The following is a 9,033-nucleotide window of genomic DNA, read 5'->3' on the forward strand; positions in this document are numbered from 1 at the left end:
GTACTCAGACATCTCCAGCATACACGATTATCTATAGATTATCTATAGTGTTTTCAGTAATAACTATTACCAATCAGGAGCTTTTTAACCCCACCCCTCAGCTCTTCTAAACGAAACTCTTAGACATATTCATGTTGACATGGAGGTCCAGATGAGGCAGATGCCAAGTGGTTCATTTTAGGAAAATGTTGTTGTTAAGAAGTGGCAGGAGATGTGGAATCCGGTGTGGAAATGCTAGATGGGCGTGTCCATTTTTAGCCTAGTGGGCCAGTCTAAATGGGGGGTTTTGAGCATTATTATCATTATTTGCCTAATAATGGGGGCCTTGAGGCAACAAAAAAAATGGGCATGTGTGGGGGGCCTTGAGGGGAAGGAATGGGCCAGTGTGTTAGAATTGCCTGGGCTGATTTCTGGTCCCAGTCCACCCCTGTGTGGAATAAAGAGGGAAAGGGCTGACATCTTTATAAGATCCTGGGAAAGGTGGGGGCAGGGAGGTCATCAGGTAGACAGAAGGGAGACCATCATTTCTAGGCCAAGAGTGGGTCATATTAGGTTGAAAGCACACTACGTTGAATAGCATAGGCAGCACCCATCTAGGAGGGGAGATTATGGCCTGGTGGAGACAATGGAACACGTCAGCAATATGGGAGGGAAAGGGAGGGTTTCCTGGTGAGTTTAACAGCATTCAGGAGGCAGATATGAAAGAGATGCTTAGTAAACCACCAGATATGTGATTTCTATATTTAAATGTTGTTTTCTTAGGGAGTTGGTGGGGGCAGAGTTCTAACACAATATTGTCAAGGTTTCTTCCCTGCCACTGGTCCACTCTCCGGGTCAGTAGTGGGCGGTAAATAATTCACCATTGAAATTGATAATAAAATCCACAGAAGAAGAAGAACACAGAAGTAGATTGGAGGTGAGTTTGTTAGGATTTTTATGATTATTTTTTTTGTCCGTCCTCAGTCCTTTCTCCTCCGTGACCTGGAAACTGATCAAGGAGGTCAAGGAGTGTGTTAATTCGTTAGTAGGCAAACGGACCACGGTCCTCCCCTCCTCGATGGCCTCTTTTTGGCGAGGAAGCACAAGTGTATCCTATCTGAGTCCTTCACAGAGTTCTGAAATCTGCCACACACCCTTTGAATCAGCTATTGTTTCTTGAAGGAGAAAAGCGTGCAAGCATTTTCAAACAATATGCTACTTATCCTTTTATCTATAAAATGTCTTGCACAACTTGCTACATTTGTTTGGATCACATCATTCATTTATTTGCAAATGTATTTGCCTGATGATGTGCGATTGGAAGCGCATTTTCTTTTTCAAAAGGAGGCCAGAGGACGGAGGAGAGAGGATGCAAGTTGATCAAATCTAATTGAGAAAAGGCCCATGTGGACTACGCTAGCCTGAAATATAGAAGCTAATTTGCACTCCTTGTACTCCATGTTATTGCTAAACATGACAAGAAGTGGCAAGGAATGGAGTCATAGCTAAACAGACTGGTACCCAGATTAAATATCAACCGAATAACTCTCTTGGTCCACTATCTGAAAATTACAGTCGTTGCGTGTGTTTTTCAATTAGCTTTTATCAGCAGCTGCCATTGAGATTTTTGGGGCACTAGAGAAAGCAGTAGAGGAGTACCAGGAGGAAAATGATCAGCTAACTATGTCATCTAATAATCCCTCTAGCTACAGTTCTACTCAATCAAAGTGTTTAACAAATATTTTTAAGACATATTTTTTTTATTTGCGATAAATGTCTGCATCACAAACAGCATTTTGAAATGGCATGTCATGACACTAGGCACTAGGCCAGGGTACGTCTAAAACGGTGACATACTCGATAGGCCTCTGTTCCTCTCTACTTCCTTCCAGACACCCTGCAGCTCTCTTTTCCTGTCCCTGTAGAGGAGGTTTCCCCAAGAGGACCCAGAGCCCACACAGATTACAGGGGAGCCTCAGGACCAGCCAGGAGGAAGAGCAGCAAGGGCTGGAGGCTGAGTTATTCAGGCATTCCTTCACCCAGCCCGAGGAAAACCTTTTGATATCCACCTACAGTTTAAGCATTTCCTGTGACCCTCCAGATAACCACAACAATGCTTGCAGCCACAGCTTAGTCATAGACAGTGATCCAGTAAACCCACCTGTCCACCAAAGACCAATGTCTGACTCTGTCACAGCGGCAAATCGTACCCCTGCCCCGTTTGTGGCAAGAACCTCAAAACCCAAAGGGGAGAACCTATTTGGCTGTGGTGACTGTGGAAAAAGCTTCATTCGCAAGGAAAACCTGAAAGCACATACACTGAGTGCACAGAACATTAGGAATACCTGCTTTTTTCCATGACATCGACTGGCCAGGTGAACCCAGGTGGAAGCTATTATCCCTTATTGATGTCACCTGTTAAATACACTTCAATCGGTGTCGTTGAAGGGGAGGAGACAGGTTGCAGAGTGGCGCAGCGGTCCAAGGCACTGCATCTCAGTGCTAGAGGCGTCACTACAGACACCCTGGTTCGAATCAAGGCTGTATCACAACCGGCTGTGATTTGGAGTCTCATAGGGCGGTGCACAATTGGTCCAGCGTAGTCTGGGTTCGGCTGGTGTAGGCAGTCATTGTAAATAAGAATTTGTTCTTCGCTGGCTTGCCGAGTTAAAGATTTTTAAAGAAGGATTGTTAAGTCTTGATTCAATTGAGACATGGACTGTGTATGTGTGCCATTCAGCGGGTGAATGGGCAAGATTTAAAAGATTTACGTGCCTTTGAACTGGTTATGGTAGTAGGTACCAGGCGCACCGGTTTGAGTGTATCAAGAACTGCAGTGCTGCTGGATTTTTCACGTTCAACACGTTTTTCACGTTCAATTTTTTACGTTTCCCATGTGTATCAAGAATGGTCCACGACCCAAAGGACATTCAGCCAACTGGACACAACGGTGGGAAGCATTGGAGTCAACATGGGCCAGCATCCCTGTAGAACGCTTTCAACACCTTGTAGAGTCCAAGCTCAAACGAATTGAGGCTGTTCTGAGAGCAAAAGGGGGTGCAACTCAATATTAGCAAAGTGATCTAAACAGGTGAGAAAGCTGTGGTTACTGTGGGAAAAGCTTCAATCAGAAGGAAAACCTGACAACACATATACAGTTGAAGTCGGACGTTTACATACACTTAGGTTGGAGCCATTAAAACTTGTTTTTCAACCACTCCACAGATTTGTTGTTAACAAACTATAGTGTTGGCAAGTCAGTTAGGACATCTACTTTGTGCATGACACAAGTCTTTTTTCCAACAATTGTTTACAGACATATATTTCACTGTATCACAATTACAGTGGGTCAGAGGTTTTCATACATTAAGTTGACTGTGCCTTTAAACAGCTTGGAAAATTCCAGAAAATTATTTAATGGCTTTATAAGCTTCTGATAGGCTAATTGACATAATTTGAGTCAGTTGGACGTGTACCTGTGGATTTATTTCAAGGCCTACCTTCAAACTCAGTGCCTCTTTTCTTGACATCATGGGAAAATCAAAAGAAAGATGCTGGAGGAAACAGGTATAAAAGTATCTATATCAGCAGTAAAACTAGTCCTATATCGACATAACCTGAAAGGCAGCTCAGCAAGGAAGAAGCCACTGCTCCAAATCTGCCATAAAAAAGCCAAATTACGGTTTGCAACTGCACATGGAGACAAAGATCGTACTTTTTGGAGAAATGTCCTCCGGTCTGATGAAACAAAATAGAACTATTTGGCCATAATAACCATCATTATGTCTGGAGAAAAAAGGGGGAGGCTTGCAAGCCGAAGAACACCATCCCAACCGTGAAGCACGGGGGTGGCTGCATCATGTTGTGGGGGTGCTTTCGCAGCAGGAGGGACTGGTGCACTTCACAAAATAGATGGCATCATGAGACAGGAAAATGATGTGGATATATTGAAGCAACATCTCAAGACATCAGTCAGGAAGTTAAAGCTTAGTCACAAATGGGTATTCCAAATGGACAATGACCCCAAGCACACTTCCAAAGTTGTGGCAAAATGGCTTAAGGACAACAAAGTCAAGGTATTGGAGTGGCCATCACAAAGCCCTGAAAGAACTGAAAGAGCGTGTGTGAGCAATAAGGCCTACAAACCTGACTCAGTTACACCAGCTCTGTCAGGAGGAATGGGACAAAATTCACCCAATTTATTGTGGGAAACTTGTGGAAGGCTACCCGACACGTTTGACCCAGGTTAAACAATTTAAAGGCAATTCTACCAAATACTAATTGAGTGTATGTAAACTTCTGACCCACAGGGAATGTGATGATAGAAATAAAAGCTGAAATAAATCATTCTCTCCAGTATTATTCTGACTTGTCACATTCTTCAGATAAAATGGTGATCCTAACTGACCTGATTAAATGTTAGGAATTGTGAAAAACTGAGTTTAAATGTATTTGGCTAAGGTGTATGTAAACCTCCAACTTCAACTGTACGTACATAATCTCACATATTCCCGACTCACACAGGGGAGAAATCCCTCTAGCTGTGGTGACTATGGAAAAAGGTTCAAGGACAACCAAACATTTTCCACAAAAGGGCATATACGGATTTGCGCCGGGGATAAATGACATGTCTGCGGAAGAGTGACCAGCTACTAACATCCGCAAGGAAAGAGGATTGGACAGAAACAGAAACAATGCAGAAGATAAGAACAAAATGATCTTTTATCTAAGATGGGAAGAAGAAGGCAGGATGTGAACAACGCTTTAAAGAAAGCACAGCAACCTTTTGGATGACAGAGAGGAAATATGGAGGGAGGCTCACTCGGAGAGAAAGAGAGGTGGACCACAACTCCGTAAACATGTACTTACACTCAGCTGATCTCTCTTTTTCTGCAGAGATTGTTCACCAAAAATGTATTCAGTGCCAACAAGAGAGAAATGTGTCAAACGACTAAAGGGTAGACCCTCTACCAGGACAAAATGCCAGTTGTTCCTTGACTGTCAGATGGTTATGTGTGAAGTATACGTGACCTGTGCTGAATCTCAAATGGCACCCTATTCCCTATTTGCAATTTGGGAGACGCAGCCCTTCCCATCTTCCTCAGAGTTAGGGTGGTCATTCTGGTCCACAGCCAGACCTGCATAGAACACGTGTATTGAAATGCAAGATCGCGTTTATTATTGACTTCTAACATTTTGAGTTTCTCCTAACCACGGCGCTTCTGGGGTTTTTAGGCTGAGTATCTGTAAAGCACTTTGTTACAACTGCTGATGTAAAAAGAGCTTTATAAAATAAATTTGATTGGCATATTGAATTTGATGAACCAAGCTGGTCAGAGCCACTAGGAGGCAGTATTTCGTTTTAGTATATCGTTTTAGCATGTCAAGGGCAAAACCACTGGTACAATGGAGCATTCACACAATGTAGATTTCTCCCTTTTTCCTTTTAATGCTCCCTGAAAACGTTACATTGTAAAGACTGGCGGTCATTGATTCTGGACCGCATACCCCATAATGCTTAGAGACATGACACATACTTTCCCACAAGCTTTAGCTTCACTCGCTCTTCACTGAGGGATGTTTGGACAATGTTTCGCTGTGTGGAGAGGGGAAATGATGTCAGTGAGAGGTGGGTCCCAGATGAGTGTTGATGGACAGGTTGTTAAAAAACTGAATTTTGCACCCAAAATAAAACAACACTTGTGCTTGTGTTAACATTGTGGGTGTATAGTGGGGAAAATAAGTCAAGGAAAACTCCTTCTGGAGTTCTTTAGGCCTATGTTTTTGCCATCCCCTGTCCTTGCTGAAGGATTCCAAATACGAAAGCTCAATTGTAAAATTCCTGTCAATTCCTCGTCAACCGTGTCGGCCCAATGGCCATTTCCCCTAGTGATCATCAATAGACATTGATTAACGTGTCGTTTTTTTAGTTCCCTAATTAGGTCTACCCAAGTTCTAAATTGGTTCGCACTCACTAAATGGTACGATCACATTAGAACTAAGTGCTCACAAAAAAAAGCTTCAAACCTAATGAGGGAGTGAGCAAATGGGCAAATTAAAAAGGGGCTAGAGTTGCCACTAACAGCTTTTGGCTTTAGTAGGCGAATAGGTGGTGCCAGTTACCTCCCTCAAGCATTACCTAAGGTCCAAAATATGTTTTGGTTTGACGACAAGAAAAACAAATGCCGCGCGGCTAAGTCAATTCATTTCCCCTTCGGGTGTTTTAGAAATCCCAATAAACTGGAGCAGACCCGGGCTCTGAACGTTATTCCATGTGTCCATTAATCAATAGTGGAAATGTCTGCCCTTGGAAAAGGGAATCAATCTCACCACTGAAAGCGTCACAACAACATACTATGAGCTCAGCCCCAGTGGGGCGCTTTCATTGGGGACTTAATTGGACACAATCCGAGTTTGGAAGATAAAAACTGGTTTGCGCAAACTTCAAACACAGATGACTGGAAATTACATTGCTTCACAGCATTCCTACCAGCATAGAGCAGAGAGCCCATCCCTCGACAAAGGCAGTAGACTGAAATGTTGAGTATTTCTTTGTGGTGTCTAATGTTTGGAATAAAAAATAAATGAATCATTTAGTATGTGTTCTTCTCTTGAATCACTTTCAAGGATTATACTTTTACAACACTTCTTGCCAAAGCCAAAGTGAGTTTGAAATGGAATGCTATGCATAAGTGCATCTAACGACGCATACCATGTGTTGATAGGCTCAATATAAAGATCTCTAATCTCCACTGCCTGATTCACATGATCATGCCAACCCGAAACATACTGTGCTGGCTCTGGGATTTCCTTTTCACATTGTCACTTCTAGCATGGTTGCAGCAACTATGGTGGATGCCTAACCAGTCCAGCCTAGCACAGCTTGGCTTGGCTCAGCTTGGTCTGGCTGTAATGTGACTTCCAAAGCTCCTCCCACAACACCCACTGCTCTGATATCACTTTTTCCCATCAGTTTTCTAAGCCCATCAGTGTTCTATTACAATGCCTCTTCTAGCCTATTAGGCATACATTGTAAAACGTAAAGGGCCCAAGAAGCCACAAATGCTACAAAAACAAGTGTACATCAAATTATTTCCTGTGTATAACACATCAACTGATTTGATCCTCTAATCACAATTGACGGAGGACAAGGCAGAGCTTTCAAGTGGTTGAGCAACAAAATAAAATGTATTCTCTCCTGACATGCTAGCGCCACAGCGGAATTTCACCTGTTACCCTGTCGACATTCCTATCCATCATTTAAAGTCTGGGAAAGAGAACCTTGGTTGAAACATGTCAACCGCCTTGAAGAGAATCAGAAAGAATGTTGGCAGCTCCTCAAACTACTGTCAGTGAAAGGGGGAAGAAAAACACACTCAGTTCATAAATAAGATTGATAGCTGTGCGGCGTGCGCATACCTCCAGTTCCTGTGTTCCCATAGAGGCTTTTCCGCTCCTATTAAATCAGCCATATCTTGCCATCTGATTTCTGCTGGCTTATACAAGGGAGGGCCCTGCCAAGTTCATACTTGTTGAGGTGCCAACCTCTAACTATCAACCAACCTACGGTACCTACAGTGCCTGTTGGAATCGTGCCTGCCTTGGATGCTTGTATGTGAAAATCTGGGCACACCAATTTATTTAAACGTACATAATTGGGCAATATTTGGTTGAGACCTATAATTCATCCACTCAGAAAGACAGTCAAAAGTTAGATTGAATTTCCAAAGTGTCATTACTATGCTTTCAGCCATCTAAAAGCCCAACCAAATTCCAATGGCAAAACAAAGTCTGATTTTTGGTTTAGTTGTCACCCAAATGTCTATCACTGCGCTTTCAACCGTTTAAAAGCACAGCAAAGTTGAAATGGGAATACAATGTCAGACATTTTGTTTTTTTTATACGAGACGTATGTATTGTCACTGTGCTTCATCTAATAGCGGAACCAAATCACCTGGATTGCAGTCGAGACATTAAAAGTACATAGAAAGTCTCTGGATTACCACACATTTGAATATGATACCAAGTGGTATTGAAATTGATTTAAATGTAATAAAAAAATAAACATAACTGTTTCACCCCCCCTGAGTCAATACCAGTGGCGGTTCGTGCTGTTTATGATGAGGGAGGACGATTTTCTTTTTTCATGAACATGGCCTTATTTCTATTACAGCATATTGGATGGCTGTCATTCATATTCCATTCACCCAGCTCAATGTGACATCAATAGGTTTAGCCTACTATAAGGTTGCTACAACCTAGTCTATGAATCAAATTTTACAATGTAGGTGCACACAGGTCGAGAGAAAAAGTTGAGGTGACATACAGTGGCACGTTCAATAACGCCTTGCACACTCTTGCCTGCATCTGGTTGACCTACAGTAGGGTGTAATCATAATCCCTTCGCTTGTGGCCTTCAATGCACAACAAACTAGCTGCATGTGACCAGGCGATTAAAATCTTTCCAAGCCAAACCATATCATAACCGCGACACACAGTCTACATCGTTGTCTCCATATTAGGTAAAGTAGCGTCCTAGTCAACATAGCTAATATAACTAATTCATTAGTAAACCCTCTACAATCATGCAGTAACTTTACAGTGTATAGTCAGTAAGCAGTTACACCGGCGGGCCCTGGTGGTAATAACTTAATAAAACCAAAAGCTTAACTTGACTTGGAAGAGTTCCAGTGTTGTGTTGGATAGTCATAGCCAAGATAGCTAACATAGCATCCTTCTGTTTGAGCCGGATGTTTGAGTGGGCTAAACAAGTTAGCTGCATTTGCTAGCTAAATAAGTGAAACCGAAGTGAAAAGCTCTTGCTTCTCCTTCATTTATGAATAAATTAATTTCAACTATTGTCTGTCTCTTTGAGTCAACTACTCATCACATGTTATGCACTGCAGTGCTAGCTAGCTGTAGTTTATGCTTTCAGTATTAGATTAATTCTCTGATCCTTTGATTGGGTGGGCAAAATGTCAGTTCATGCTGCAAGAGCTCTGATAGGTTGGAGGATGTCCTCCAGAAGTTGTCATAATTACTGTGTACGTCTAT

Source organism: Oncorhynchus masou, chromosome 3 (assembly GCF_036934945.1).
Source record: "Oncorhynchus masou masou isolate Uvic2021 chromosome 3, UVic_Omas_1.1, whole genome shotgun sequence".
In the NCBI taxonomy this organism is placed as follows: domain Eukaryota; kingdom Metazoa; phylum Chordata; class Actinopteri; order Salmoniformes; family Salmonidae; genus Oncorhynchus; species Oncorhynchus masou.